General features: G+C 40.6%; 1 protein-coding gene across 2 annotated transcripts in view; it reads left to right on the top strand.

The window, feature by feature from the left end:
• DCTD (dCMP deaminase) overlaps positions 1 to 13,492 on the top strand; it is a 61,532-nt gene that overhangs the window by 1,139 nt on the left and 46,901 nt on the right. The window contains exon 2 of one of the 2 annotated variants that reach the window (XM_062630481.1): positions 22 to 168. The gene's annotated coding sequence lies outside the window, so the exon portion shown is untranslated. Of the gene's footprint in view, positions 1 to 21; positions 198 to 13,492 lie in introns of both variants that reach the window. The other variant, XM_062630645.1, reaches the window with a different exon arrangement.

Below are 13,492 nucleotides of genomic sequence, written 5' to 3'. Positions count from 1 at the left end.
TAATTATTTACTTTTTAACAGACGCACCAGCGGTGAACGTGCATACATCATTTGTGGCCTGAACTGTTCTGGCCTAAAAAGCAGGTAGCTAAGTCGCATGAGATACAGGAACGAGGAGTGAATTACTGGGCTTTTATCTCATCTTTGCTACAAGAGAAGCTACTCCAGGTTGGTTACCATGGTTTAGCTGATGGAAGGTAATTTAATGAGTTCTATTAATTTGCATGTGTATCTGATTTCCAAGATTTGGCACCAGAAGTAGAGCACCTATGAGGGAATATGACTTTGGTTTAGTGCCTAGGAATCTGAGGTAACCCAAATTTTAGTCCCTATTTATTTCTTTTCACTTAAAGTTACTGGTTTAAAGTAACAAAATCTTCCTGGGAGAGGAAGCCTGGGACCCAGAGCTGTTATTTTTCTTTATTTATTTATTTTAATCTGTTTATCTACTCCATTCTAGCTGTCTTTAGCATTCAGCTCAGAGTTACTCATCTTAGACAATTTACCCTTATTACTAGACTTGTTTAATGCACAGCAAGTTTTTGTATTGCCCATATTTGACAGGCATTGTAGTGAGTAATTTACAGGTGTCTAAGTCCCTCTGTTGGATCTGCTCCTAAATAGAAAAAATTGCCAGCAAGATATGATTTTAATTCAGTTATTTTCACAGTCTGGTAGAGCTAAGATCTTTATTATTTTTGTCACTTTACTTATTCTGTAACATTGTCTCTACAAATAGCTCATATGCCTCCCCAAAATACCTGTATGTTGAGCTCCAGACTATGTTGAAAATTTTATTTTCACATCTGTTGTTTTCAGGGAGTGTGCAGTGAAGCTACATTCATGAAGTAAGGCTCTAGTAGTTAACAGTGGACAAAAAACTGAATTCTCCTAACTTCTGGGTATCTGTAAGAGTTCAGCTGCTTAGGGAAAGCAACAGAGTCATTGCCTAGTAAAGTGACAGACTCGTTTATTTTCACTGAGAATATTAAGTTTCAGTGAGGTGGTTGGTTTATAAAGTCCAATCTTACTTTCCATCTGTGTAAAAAAAGCACTTTCACTGTGCATTTACATTTTTGTCCTTTTAAATAGTCTTCTGAGTTTTATAAACTGGTTTATAGGTGACATCTTACAGTGCAAAAGTACATGTGGCAGTTGTGGGGCAGGATAAACTGGATTTCCTTTTCCCTTTTTTAGCTCAGTTTGCATTATCAGTAAGACATTTTGTTATATAAATTGTTAAAAAAACCTGTAGAGGATATAGTTACTTCTCTTTGGCATTAACAAGGAGCTTTTATAAATAATACAGCCTTTTTCATCCTAAAAAAGCAGGCCTGTGATACAGCTGCACTCCTATACTCCTATTCTCTAGATAATCCACATACAAGAAAGCATGAGATTAGAAAATCTGTAATACCAAGACAAAACTGAAAACTCGTTTATATCAATGCTTACTCTGAAGCTGATACCTAATTCCTGTTCTGCGTCACCACCAAGGCACCAAAGAATCACATCTTTGATTATTGGTCAGATGAGATCTGCATGGATGGGGATGTGGATCTGATCTATAACCACCTCTACCAGGGTAAAACGCATCAGAAAGCATCAATGCTTTCAGTTGCATAAATAAATGGAAATTGCAGTTCTTAATTTTGAAAATAAGTATACTAAGATCATTGTATAATTGTCTAATTTCTATGTATATGCTTGTGCATGCATATACAGATGTGCTTATACTTGAATATAAGCTGTTGCATGGTAAGCATTAGGCTCTCCCTCCCTCCATTTTCTATTGTTTGAGTACTTCACTGTGTTTGTGTTTATAGTTGGGGTCTACAGTCTGGAATGCCAGTTTAGGACTGCTTAGAAATGGCAATAGTGGAAGTCAGACTGACAAAAAGTAGGTAATATTTGCATAAATAAATGCCAGACCTTTAATATCACCAGTGAGGATATGAGAATATTTAGCTTTTTGAAGGACTGCTGTTGTACAAAAGAGAATCCAATTATCCTATTGCTTTTTGCTCTTCTGCAACTTGGAAAAGAGCACATTTGGTAGAAGATAGTTTCTTCCGTTATCCTTCAATATGTTTTCATATGTGTAATATAGGAAAACAGAATAGATGTTCATGATGATTCTTTTTAGCTTAAAATATGCTACAAATTCTAACTAAAAGTAGTTTTTCAAGTATACCTCCCACATCTCAACTGGTAACCTGCCTAGAATGTTGTGCTGACATTGTCAGCTGAAAGCATACCACGGATTGTTTGGCTTAATTGCACAAGACAGCACAGTTCAGAATATGTAAGCATGCTTTATTCAAAACACAGAAGGGTGCATATGAAGAAGTATTCAAAAGCATGGAACAATGTAGCTGTTGCATGACTTAAGTATTTATCAATAAGTATGATAAATAACAAGGTATGCTCCATGAAAGGAAGTTGATTGTTCCTCTCTTGCTTTGTATGTGCATGTTTAACCAGTCTGGAGAAGTTCATGTTGTAAGTAGTACATAGTTAAAGAATTGAGTTAAAGGGAATTAGAATTGTGACTATTTTATGTCTCTTCTACTTACTGCTGTCAGCTAGAAGAAAAAAAAAATGTCTGTGCAAAAATTCAGAATGCAAGTGTGGAAGTGGCTGAATCCAGAAAAAGGGGCTGCAAAGGCAAATGGTTGTGCCCTGTCGCATAATGAGAGCCATACTCATAAGAGTCTGTACTTACCCTAGTTCATCTCCTCATACTCTCTGCTTTCATCTTCTTTCATAATAAATTTGTGATCAAAAAAGGCATGTTTGTACCCTGTCCTTCCATAACAAGAGATTCCCTTAACTTGATCCACTAGAGTAGTGTCCCTGAAGAAATTTACAGCTGTTACAGCTCTAACTTGTACTATCTACAAATGGCTCTGAATCAAGAGCCATAGCTGTCTCCTTGAAAATCTACACAGTTCAGTCTCCACTGCTTTCAAACAGAATTTGAGTGCAGAATGAGTTATGAAGTATGGTGACAGAATTAATTCCTAAAAACACCTGACAAAAATGTTTGAAAACATATATTGGTTACATTGAGGTTTTTTTTAAGCTCTTAAACCACCAAATACTGGCCACAAGTCTGACTTCCCTCACATATAGCTACTGTAGAACTCTAAAAACAATATTTTCAGCATTTTATTTATTTATTTAATCACCCTGAATTGTATCTGACACCTATGCTTTCCAACAAATGAAAGGCACCAAACCCAGGACTCGTTTATGTGGTGAGATTGTTAGTTTTAAAAAGGATTTTAAAAGTTCTGTAAAGAATAACTGTGTACATGCATGAGGGACGAAAGGAGGAGTGCTGCTGCTACTGATGTCCGCTTCTAATACATGTATACATCTGAGACTAAAAGATCTTCAATGATATTGTTTCTGGTTGAATTTATGATGTAGTTGTAAAGAAGTGATGAAGCCAGATAATGTTTATGCTCATTCAGCTTTTCTTGTTGCTCCAAAGCCTGCTCTTTCCACTTGCATTCAACTGGGCAGTTTGCTGCTAAAATAGGATATCCTACAAAGACTTCACAGAGTATGAGTGGAAAAGACCTTATCAGGTTCTGCTTCAAATGAATATGTACTATCTCTTTTTCAGTATTTTGGCCTTATTTTTGCCTTTAGGCATGTACAGAAAAAAGTAATGAGCAATTACACATTTCAGATCCTTGCAGACATAATTCTAATCCTATAAATCTGAAAATAAGTATACAGAACAATTTTAATTGATTGTTAGTCTGATTAAAAGTTTAAGGTAGGTAGAATGGAAATGATGTGGTAAGAATTTTGCCTCAGACATAACTATGGAAATGTGAGTAATGCTTTCATGGTAAAATCTCAGACTCACCCCAAACCACTCATTAAACTAACTTAGCATTCAGTTCTGTTAACTCTGATTCATACTGCTGATATTTCTATGGAAAAAGGAAAAAGAAGATGGAGAATTTTGGTTGTTCCAAAACTGTAGTATTGATGAGGTCCAAATTAGCCTCTGAGGCATATTCCCACAGGATTTCTTGATGCAGTCTTGAAATTGTATGTTTTTTTTGGTGTTACATCTTCCACAGAAGCAGTCTTGTTATATTGTTTTTAATATATCTCTGGTACTTGTACACACAGATTTAAGTTACCCACGTTTCATTGTATCTGTGGAATTGTGATATCTATTGACTGCTGTCTCATGGCTTTAGGGAACCACAAAAGCATGCCTGGTCATCCAAAAGGTTCCCAAGAGCACAGGCTTCTCTTTTGGCCATGAGTAAGACAGAAGTAAGCCAGCAACAGAAGGCTTCTGCTCATTGCCAGGGAGGGAAGAATTGAGAAGTTTCTCAATAACAGTTGCTCTGTGGGGAACAGCAATTAATTTCTGTAAGTATTAATTTTCTTCATTAAGTGCTATGCAAGTGCACAGGTTTACAGAGATAATGGTTTTAACTGTCCCTCTCTACTGGTGCAAGGAATAAGTGTTTCCACCACAGTTAGAAGAGAGCATTTAATGTATGCCTGCTGTGTTGTATCCAAGGGGAGCAATGGAATGAAATACAAGCATTTTGGCAATAACATCCTGAAGTATGATTCTTCTCTGTATCATCCACATACTTTCAGAAACAGTGCAGTAAATGAAGTAGACCGAGACTGAGTATTTAATACCTGCATGCCCAAAAAAATAGAAAGATCTCTGCCTGATGGGAGAGGCTTAGAGAACCTTCTAACAAATGAAAAATCTTATTTGAAACACAAAACAAGTACAAACCTGCCAAACTATAATGTATTAAAATAGCCTGCTTTTCTCTTTTGCCCACTTTTCACTTCTTCCTTCCACTCAAAAAGTACAGTTTCTTCACATGAATGCAAAGTATTTTGACATCTATCCTGACCAACCACAAAGGAATCTCAGTCTTGTCTTATTGCTAACCGAGGCTAAAAACTATGCTGCAAGCATAACATCTGAATTTACGCAACTTTATAGCAAAAATGGGGCTGATGCATCATACCAAGATTTAACACTTCCAGAATGCTAGAGATGTTACTGAATTGTATGAATCATCCTATGGCATTTTTTTTTTCTAGTCTGGTTATCTGAAACCCAGAAACACAATGTTTGCACTTTTGGGAGGATGATATTATTATGTCCACTTTGCAGTGGACATAAAAAAAAGATGTGTTAAGTGACTTGATGGAGTAAAAAAATACCTATGTGAAAAAAAGATAGGGTTTAGAACATAGGATGTTTCCAGCTCCTGAGCTGAATCTGTTGAACTGCATTCTGTCACTTTTATTATTTCAAGATGTGGTCTCAGAAATACTTGGGGTAAGCTTTCTTATCACAAGGAAAAGATTATAATTCATACCAAAAAATTCCTTTTATTTAGTGTCTCCTTTCGAGGTAAAATGTGTATAAAAGTTATCAATTCCATATGGTCAAGCATATGTTATGAAATGCTTGTGTCCACATATGAGGCACATGACAATATTTCAATAGCTTGCTCCTTTGAATTTCTTGGTGGAGAAACACAACAAAAGTATAAATTGTAGTTAGCTGTACTTCTCTGTTCATAACTGGGATACACTAATAAACAACCTGTAACAGCATAAACAGATGACATTGAACAATAATTCAAAGAAAATAATGCAAAACTAGGCAAAGTCTGCAAAATTTAAGTGTTAAACATAACCCTCAGACAATGAAATGTCAGAATCATTGCCGATGATCAGCTGTTCTGTAATGGTGTGAATGTAAAGCCAAAGGATATACAGTTGGTGCTTATACCAGAGGAATCACAGCATTACAGGATGGTTGAGGTTGGAAGGGACCTCTGGAGGTCATCTTATTCAACCCCTGTGGTTAAGCAGGGCCACCTAGAGATGATTGCCCAGGATCATGTCCAGACATTTTTTAATATTACCAAGGATGGAGACTCCACAACCTCTCAGGGCAATCTTTTCCAGTCCTTGGTCACTCTCACTAAAAAAAAGTGATTCAAAAAAGGGCACTTTTCTGGCTCTTGGTCAGATTTTTGTCCCCCAGGACTCCCAGTTGGCCTGGAGCATGTACTGGTGCATGAGGTTATTTCTCCCCAGGTGAAGGACATTGCATTTCTCTTTGTCAAACTTTACAAGATTCCTGTTTGCTCATTTCTCTGCATATTTAAAGAGCACAAAAATGCACCACATAATTCAAACATACCAAAACAAGAAAACTGCTGTGCTGCAAACTGGCTTCTTGAACACTAGGTCCAGAGGTGCCCCACTAGCAAGCAGTCAGGTGCTAAGAATCAGCGCTGCTTTCCCTTTAGTCTCGCTAGACAATCAGAATTAGTGATAAACCATCTCAGAACTGTGGTCTCTGCAGCCTCCAGTGGTACAGAGTACAACATTCAGAGAAGACCTTGGTTCTTCCATGGAAGCATTAATACATGTTTGTACAACTCGGTGTGCCACCGGCAGCAATAAAAGAAGTAAAAGTGTTCTTTTACATAAAGAGCTAAAATGGTGTTTCCAAACACCAGCTCAGAAACTCTCTGATTACTTAAGCATTGATACCTTTTTTCCAGAATGTAACAAATGTGAATAAAGTATAGTACTCCAATGTGGCAGCCTGCTTCGCGCTCCAGGAACTCAGAAACAATTGGTTTGGGCTTTTTTCCAGATTTCAGAATCAGGCCTGTCATCCCAAGGAAACAAAGTTAGTGTATCTTCAGAATGTAGCAGAATAAGGCTTGGCTGTTCTACAGTTTCCATCCAGGATTCATGGTTATTTTTGATACATCACTGACTGGGCTGGAGGCAGAAAAGCTAGTGTCACCGTTTTCAATGAATGGTGCTGGCTCCTGCTCTTTTCCTGGCCTTCCCCTTCCCGCATCCTTTCTTTTTACATCTGCTCTCTCTGATGCTCTTATTGAGCTGCAGTTGTTGGCTCTGATCTGCGAGGGCTGGAGCTGCAGCAGTGCTAACACTAATGGACCTGGTTTACGCCATGCAGCTGGTGTGTTTCTGTGCTGCTGTTGGTCCTACACCAACCATGCTGCTCCCTTCTCCAGTGCACCCCATACCCATACACCCTGGAACAGTCTTTAGTGGCTTAGACAACTCCATGCCTGTTGCTGTGAACAGTCAGCAAAGGACGGCACTGCTGACAGTGACATCTGCTGTTGGAGTCAGCGGCTGGAGTTACCGCTCGAACCATCCCACTCTAGTCAAAGTCAAAACAGGGGTGCCCACACCTGGGTTGTGCTTGGGAAGGGCTCTGAGCAGAGGGGAATATGCTGCACGTCCTTCAGTGGCCTCAAAACAACACCAACAGCCACATCATCCGCTCCATCCAGTGAGAGCTGGAACAAGCAGCTGGAGGTTGAGAGTCATCATCAACCCTGGAGTTAGTGTGCCTTCTATACTAGTTGCAGGGAAAGAGCTGTTTTCAAGTTACATGTAATATCATTAATTGCAAGTGCCCAGATGGTGTTAAGAGAAAGCAAAGATCTGATTGATTACATGTATATTTGTAAGGTTGTAGGTGGGTTTCATAGATCACGAGCAAGCTAGCAAAGCTTTTGTTTTGTTTCAATAGGAGGAGGCACAGAGGTATGTTAGGGCAGTGGAGAAGATGGTAAGGAGCTGCTTATGAAAATGAGTTTTCCTGAATCAAGTAAAAACTTGAAGAATGTTTCAGAAAAAAATTCTCAAAAAGAACATAAAAAATTTCCCTAAGCACATATATGCACAACCCTACTCCTGCCCTTTATCCCGTAAGGCAAGAAAGAAAACTAGTATGTGCTCTTTTTAATGCAGCAGAGGCCTTTCACCAGTCATTTTTTTTAATCTCCCTTCTCAGTATTCCACATCTGTGGAATATATTTCTCCAGCAATCTCATTTTAATAACATATTCTAATCCATTAAACTCACTCTGGTGAGCTTGCAGTGAACCATGACATTTCCAAATCAAAGTAAAATCGAAGGCCTTAAAGCAGACTGCAGAGCTAAAATTCTTTTTCTTATCCCTCCACTTTATTTACAGAAGATTCATATGTTCAAATATACCAAATCATCATGACAGAATAATTATGATGTCATATTTTTTGAAACTATGTCAAATACTGAACTGATGGACCTGCAGAAAACTGTGAAATAGCAAAAAAAACCCAAAGCCAAACAATGATGGATGAAAGACAACCAGTAATGAGCACATCCAAACTTTGTTTTCTCTGCTGTTTTATCTGACAGTTGATACTTTTGCAGCACCGAGTGAAGTCCTGATAATGCAATGATTTAAATCATTAACATGATCCCCTTTTCCAAATGCCATCCAGCTGAGTATAGGGCAAACAGTCGCAATACCAGAGTATGACAGGGCTTTAACCTCTGCAAAGCCTTGCTTTTCCTGACCAACACTGGGATATGGATTGTGACATGGATTGTTACACATGATTTCTGAGATGTGAGATTGTCTCAATGTGTAGCTTAGGCTTACTCATATTTTTGATCTGTGTACCTGTATAAGGAAATTGTTCTGGGACAAATCACAGGAGCAGGCTTTCTGGAAAGCAAGTATGTAGCAGGTAGGAAGAAAACTACATTGCTAAAGCAAGAAAGGATAATGGAATACTAAACCAAATAGAAAAAAATCATCTTTAGGGTTGCCTTCAAATGATTGCAGGAAATCCAAAGAGCTGAATTTAAGTGTTGACTTTATTTGCAGCAAGTCAAGCAGGTGATTTTTGCATCCTCTCCAAATATTGGATTTTAATTTTAGTACTCTATACATATGAGAATTAAGCATAGCTAAAGAGACAAACATTTCTATTCTTCACTCGTGTTTTATCAGATGTGTTTAAATCTCATCTTGAACAGTGGAAATTGCTATTTCTATTTTGCAAAAGTAAAATAGAAATATTAGAATATGAACAAATAACTGCTTAGTCTCCTCTTTGGTAAGTTTTCACTATAAAGCTCACTTTCCAGTCCCTTAATCATTTGCATTTCTTTTCTGTGACTCCACTCCAGTTAAAGGAGCTCTTTCTTCAGTTTGAAATATCAGAAATAGAACTAACTCCCCAGCAACAGTCACACTAATACCAAATACAGGGACATGTGGCGTCTAGCCACTTGTGCTATAGTTTCCACAGGTTACGGGCCATAAATTAGATTAACTCCTTCTGCCACAGCACCTCACTGAGACTTCTGTCTACGGGGGTATGACATAATAGGCATCACAGAAAAATGGTGAGGTGGCTCCTGTGACTGGAGTGTTGGAATGGAAGGTTACAGGCTCTTTAGAAAAAACAGGCCTGGCAGACAGGGAGGGGGAGTTGCCCTTTATGTTAGGGATAGCCTGGAGAGTATGGAACTCTGTCTGGGGACAGGTGAGCAGTCGACAGAGAGTTTGTGGGTCAGGGTTAAAGGGAGAACAGCGATGGGAGACATTATTGTGGGGATCTGTTACAGACCACCTGATCAAGAGGAATCTGTGGATGAAGCATTCTATAGACAGATAGGAACAGCCTCACGCTCAGGCCCTTGTTCTCATGGGGGACTTCAGCCACTCTGATATCTGTTGGAGCGACGTTATGGCCCGGCACAAGCAATCCAGGAGGTTCCTCGACTGTGCAGAAGACAACTTCCTTCTGCAAGTAATAGAGGAGCCGACAAGGAGAGGTGCTATGCTTGACCTCGGGCTCACCAACAGGTGACGCTCCAGGGCAGCCTTGGTTGCAGTGATCATGAGATGGTCGAGTTCCAGTGAGAAGAGCGTGCAGCAAGCTCACTGCCCTGGACTTCAAAAGAGCAGACTTTGGCCTCTTCAGGAACCTGCTTCAGAAGGTTCCATGGGATATAGCCCTAGAGGGCAGGGGGGCACAAGACTGTTGGTTGATATTCAAGGATCACCTACTGGAAGCTCAGGAGTGTTGCATCCCAACTAGAAGGAAGTGCAGCAGGAGGGCCAGGAGACCTCCTTGGATCGATAAGGAGCTGCTGAGGAAACTTCAAAGTAAAAAAGAGGCTTATAAAAGGTGGAACCAAGGACAGGCGGCCTGGGAAGAATACAGGGATGTTGTCTAGGAAGCTAGGGACCAGGTTAGGAAAGCTAAGGCCCAGTTAGAATTAAACTTGGCTAGGGATGTGAAAGATAACAGGAAGGGATTCTATAGGTATGCAGCAAATAAAAGACAGACTAGGGACAAGGTAGGCCCCCTCTGGAAGCTATCAGGAGAACTGGCTACACAGGATTTGGAGAAGGCTGAGGTTCTGAATGACTTCTTTGCCTCAGTCTTCACTGGGAAATGCTCTGATCACACCACCCAAGTCTTGTAAGGCAGACTGTGAGAATGAAGACCCTAGGCCCACTGTAGGAGAGGAACTGGTTCGAGACCATCTTAAAAATCTGAACGTGCACAAGTCTATGGAACCTGATGAAATCCATCCGCGGGTCCTGAAGAAGCTGGCGAATGAAGTTGCGAAGCCACTGGCCATCATATTTGAGAAATCATGGCAGTCAGGTGAAGTTCCCGATGACTGGAAAAAGGGAAATATAAGCCCCATTTTCAAGAAGGGGAAAATGGATGACCCGGGGAATTACAGACCAGTCAGTCTCATCTGTGTGCCTGGCAAAATCTTGGAGCAGATTCTCCTGGAAGGCATGCTAAGGCACATGAAAATCAACAAGGTGCTTGGTGACAGCCAGCATGGCTTCACTAAGGGGAAATCCTGCCTGACCAATTTGATGGCTTTCTATGATGGGGCTGTGGAACTGATGGACGGGTAGAGCAGTTGATGTCATCTATCTGGACTTGTGCAAAGCGTTCGACACTGTCCCACACGACATCCTTGTCTCTAAGTTGGAGAGACATCAATTTGATGGATGGACCACTCAGTGGATAAAGAACTGGCTGGATGGCTGCAAGCAAACAGTTGTGGTCAATGGCTCTATGTCCAGCTGGAGACCAGTAACGAGTGGTGTCCCTCAGGGATCGGTGTTGGGACCAGTCTTGTTCAACATCTTTGTCACTGACACAGACAGTGGGATTGAGTGCGCCCTCAGCAAGTTTGCCGATGACACCAAGCTGTGTGGTTTGGGCACTGGAGGGAAGGAATGCCATCCAAAGGGACCCTGTCACACTTGTGAGGTGGGCTGATGCCAACCTCATGAAGTTTAACCATGCCAAGTGCAAGGTCCTACACCTGAGTTGGAGGAATCCCAGGCTACAAATTGGGCAAAGAAGAGATTCAGAGCAGCCCTGCAGAGAAGGACTTGGGGGTGTTGGTTGATGAGAAAATGAACATGAGCTGGCAGTGTGTGCTTGCAGCCCAGAAAGCCAACCGTATCCTGGGCTGCATCAAAAGGAGCGTGACCAGCAGGTCAAAGGAGGTGATCCTACCCCTCTACTCTGCTCTTGTGAGACCTCACCTGGAGTATTGTGTACAGTTCTGTCATCCTCAACATAAAAAGGACATGGAACTGTTAGAACAAGTCCAGAGGAGGACCATGAGGATGATCAGGGGACTGGAGCACCTCCCGTACGAAGACAAGCTGAGAAAGTTGGGGCTGTTCAGCCTGGAGAAGAGAAGGCTGTGTGGAGACCTCATAGCAGCCTTCCAGTATCTGAAGGGGGCCTATAGGGATGCTGGGGATGGACTCTTCATTAGAGAGTGTAGTGACAGGACAAAGGGGTAAGGGGTTATAACTTAAACAGGGGAAGTTTAGATTGGATATAAGGAGGAAATTCTTTCCTATTAGGGTGGTGAGGCACTGGAATGGGTTGCCCAGGGAGGTTGTGAATGCTCCATCCCTTGCGGTGTTCAAGGCTGGGTTGGACAGAGCCTTAGGTGGCATGGTTTAGTGTGAGGTGTCCCTGCCCATGGCAGTTGTGTTGGAACTAGATGATCTTAACGTCCTTTCCAACCCTAACTATTCTATGATTCTATGATTGCTACTGTGACCAAAGCTCTTCTGTCACAGGGATTCCCAGGACTAGGGACACCGTCCTTTAAAGATAACTTGTGTTATCTTTATCTTTTTATCTGTTTCCCACATACACAATTTTGTATTTTTCCTATTGAAACCCATATTGTTTACTTATCCCAAAGCTCTAATGCCTGTTCAGTGCCATCATACCTTTTTTTTTTTACAATGTACTGCAGACCAAGAGCTATTTTATCAGCATCATGTATTACACTGAATGTGCCTTCTCCTCTGCTACAATTCAGAAGTATTTCTTAGCATGTCTGTGTCTTTTTCTTCATTATTTCTAGTTCTATTATTGACCATTTGTGAATGGACCAGCTACACAAAGTCAAAATAGTGGGCTTAAGGTAGACCTGTCTTTCGAACTCTGATGCCACCAGAATTATTCTGAGGAAGTTGACTTCATTTTAACGTTTTCCAAACAAGGATTTGCTCCACCTTTATTTTACCAGAGTCCATTTTGATGTAATTCATGTAGCATTAAAAATAAAAAAGGGATTCTTTTATCACAACTTTTATTATAATTTTAATACTATCTGTCAATCTTAAAATCCATCAACTTTCTCCAGAAAGGCCACACAATTTCCTACATTTTTTAGAAAAGGGCTAGTAGTTATAACAAAAAGACCTTGGTTGAGCATTACTGCTCTGACTTCATGTCTTAGGTACCTTATTTCACAATGTGTGACTAGCTACAAAGTAATTTGGACTGCCTGGTTATTAGTTAGTCTGGAATTGTTTTGTGCAGTTATGATAATTATGTTTTTATAAGGTAAATTTGTAACCCAAGAAAAATCACTCAAAAAACCCTGGGCTGAGAGAAATTCAGTAATCTTGAGTTTCTTCTGCTAAGGACACCTTTGACATTATAACAAGTCTCCTGAACACTTTTCATTTCCCATCTATTCCTAGACATCCCTTCCTGTTCCCAGCCCCTATCCCTGCTCCCTTTCTGGAAAATCTCAGTCATGTTTCCTTCAGTGACAGCTTGACAAATCGTTGCAGTGATAAAGGTTTATCACTCCTGCTGCTGCTGTGACTCTCCCCATCTGCCTGGAAGAGCTATGGTAAGAGCACAGAAATGGACATAACCCTTTGCTGTAGCATATCATCTTCTGGACATTTTCCTGTCATATGAAATTGCAATTTATGACTCAAATTAATGAACACATACTACTGCCTCCCCTGGGGGTGTTTGAAAGGGACCTTTTGGAGCCACCAGTCTATGACATCAGAAAGCAGAAGGCCCCTTTGTCCTCTGTAGGAGCAACACCTGTACCTCCCCTTCCTGCTGGGAGCACTAGGGACAGCATGAGGTATTTTGTTTCCTGGACCCTCAAAACAGGCAGCTTCTGCTTCAGCAGCCAGGCTGCATTGCTTCACTGAGTTGCCCTGGCATGACTGCATGATCATCCTCCTGCCATCAGCATGGTTTTAAATAGGGAGCATGCTGGCATGCCTCTCCCCTCTCAGCAAAGCAGATTAATAGGACTTTT

This window comes from Pezoporus occidentalis, unplaced genomic scaffold, assembly GCF_034315485.1.
Source record: "Pezoporus occidentalis ecotype Australia unplaced genomic scaffold, CSIRO_AGI_Poc_V1 ctg1, whole genome shotgun sequence".
Taxonomy (NCBI): domain Eukaryota; kingdom Metazoa; phylum Chordata; class Aves; order Psittaciformes; family Psittacidae; genus Pezoporus; species Pezoporus occidentalis.
The sequence above is the reverse complement of the archived record's forward strand: the minus strand, read 5'-3'. Positions and strand labels throughout refer to the sequence as shown.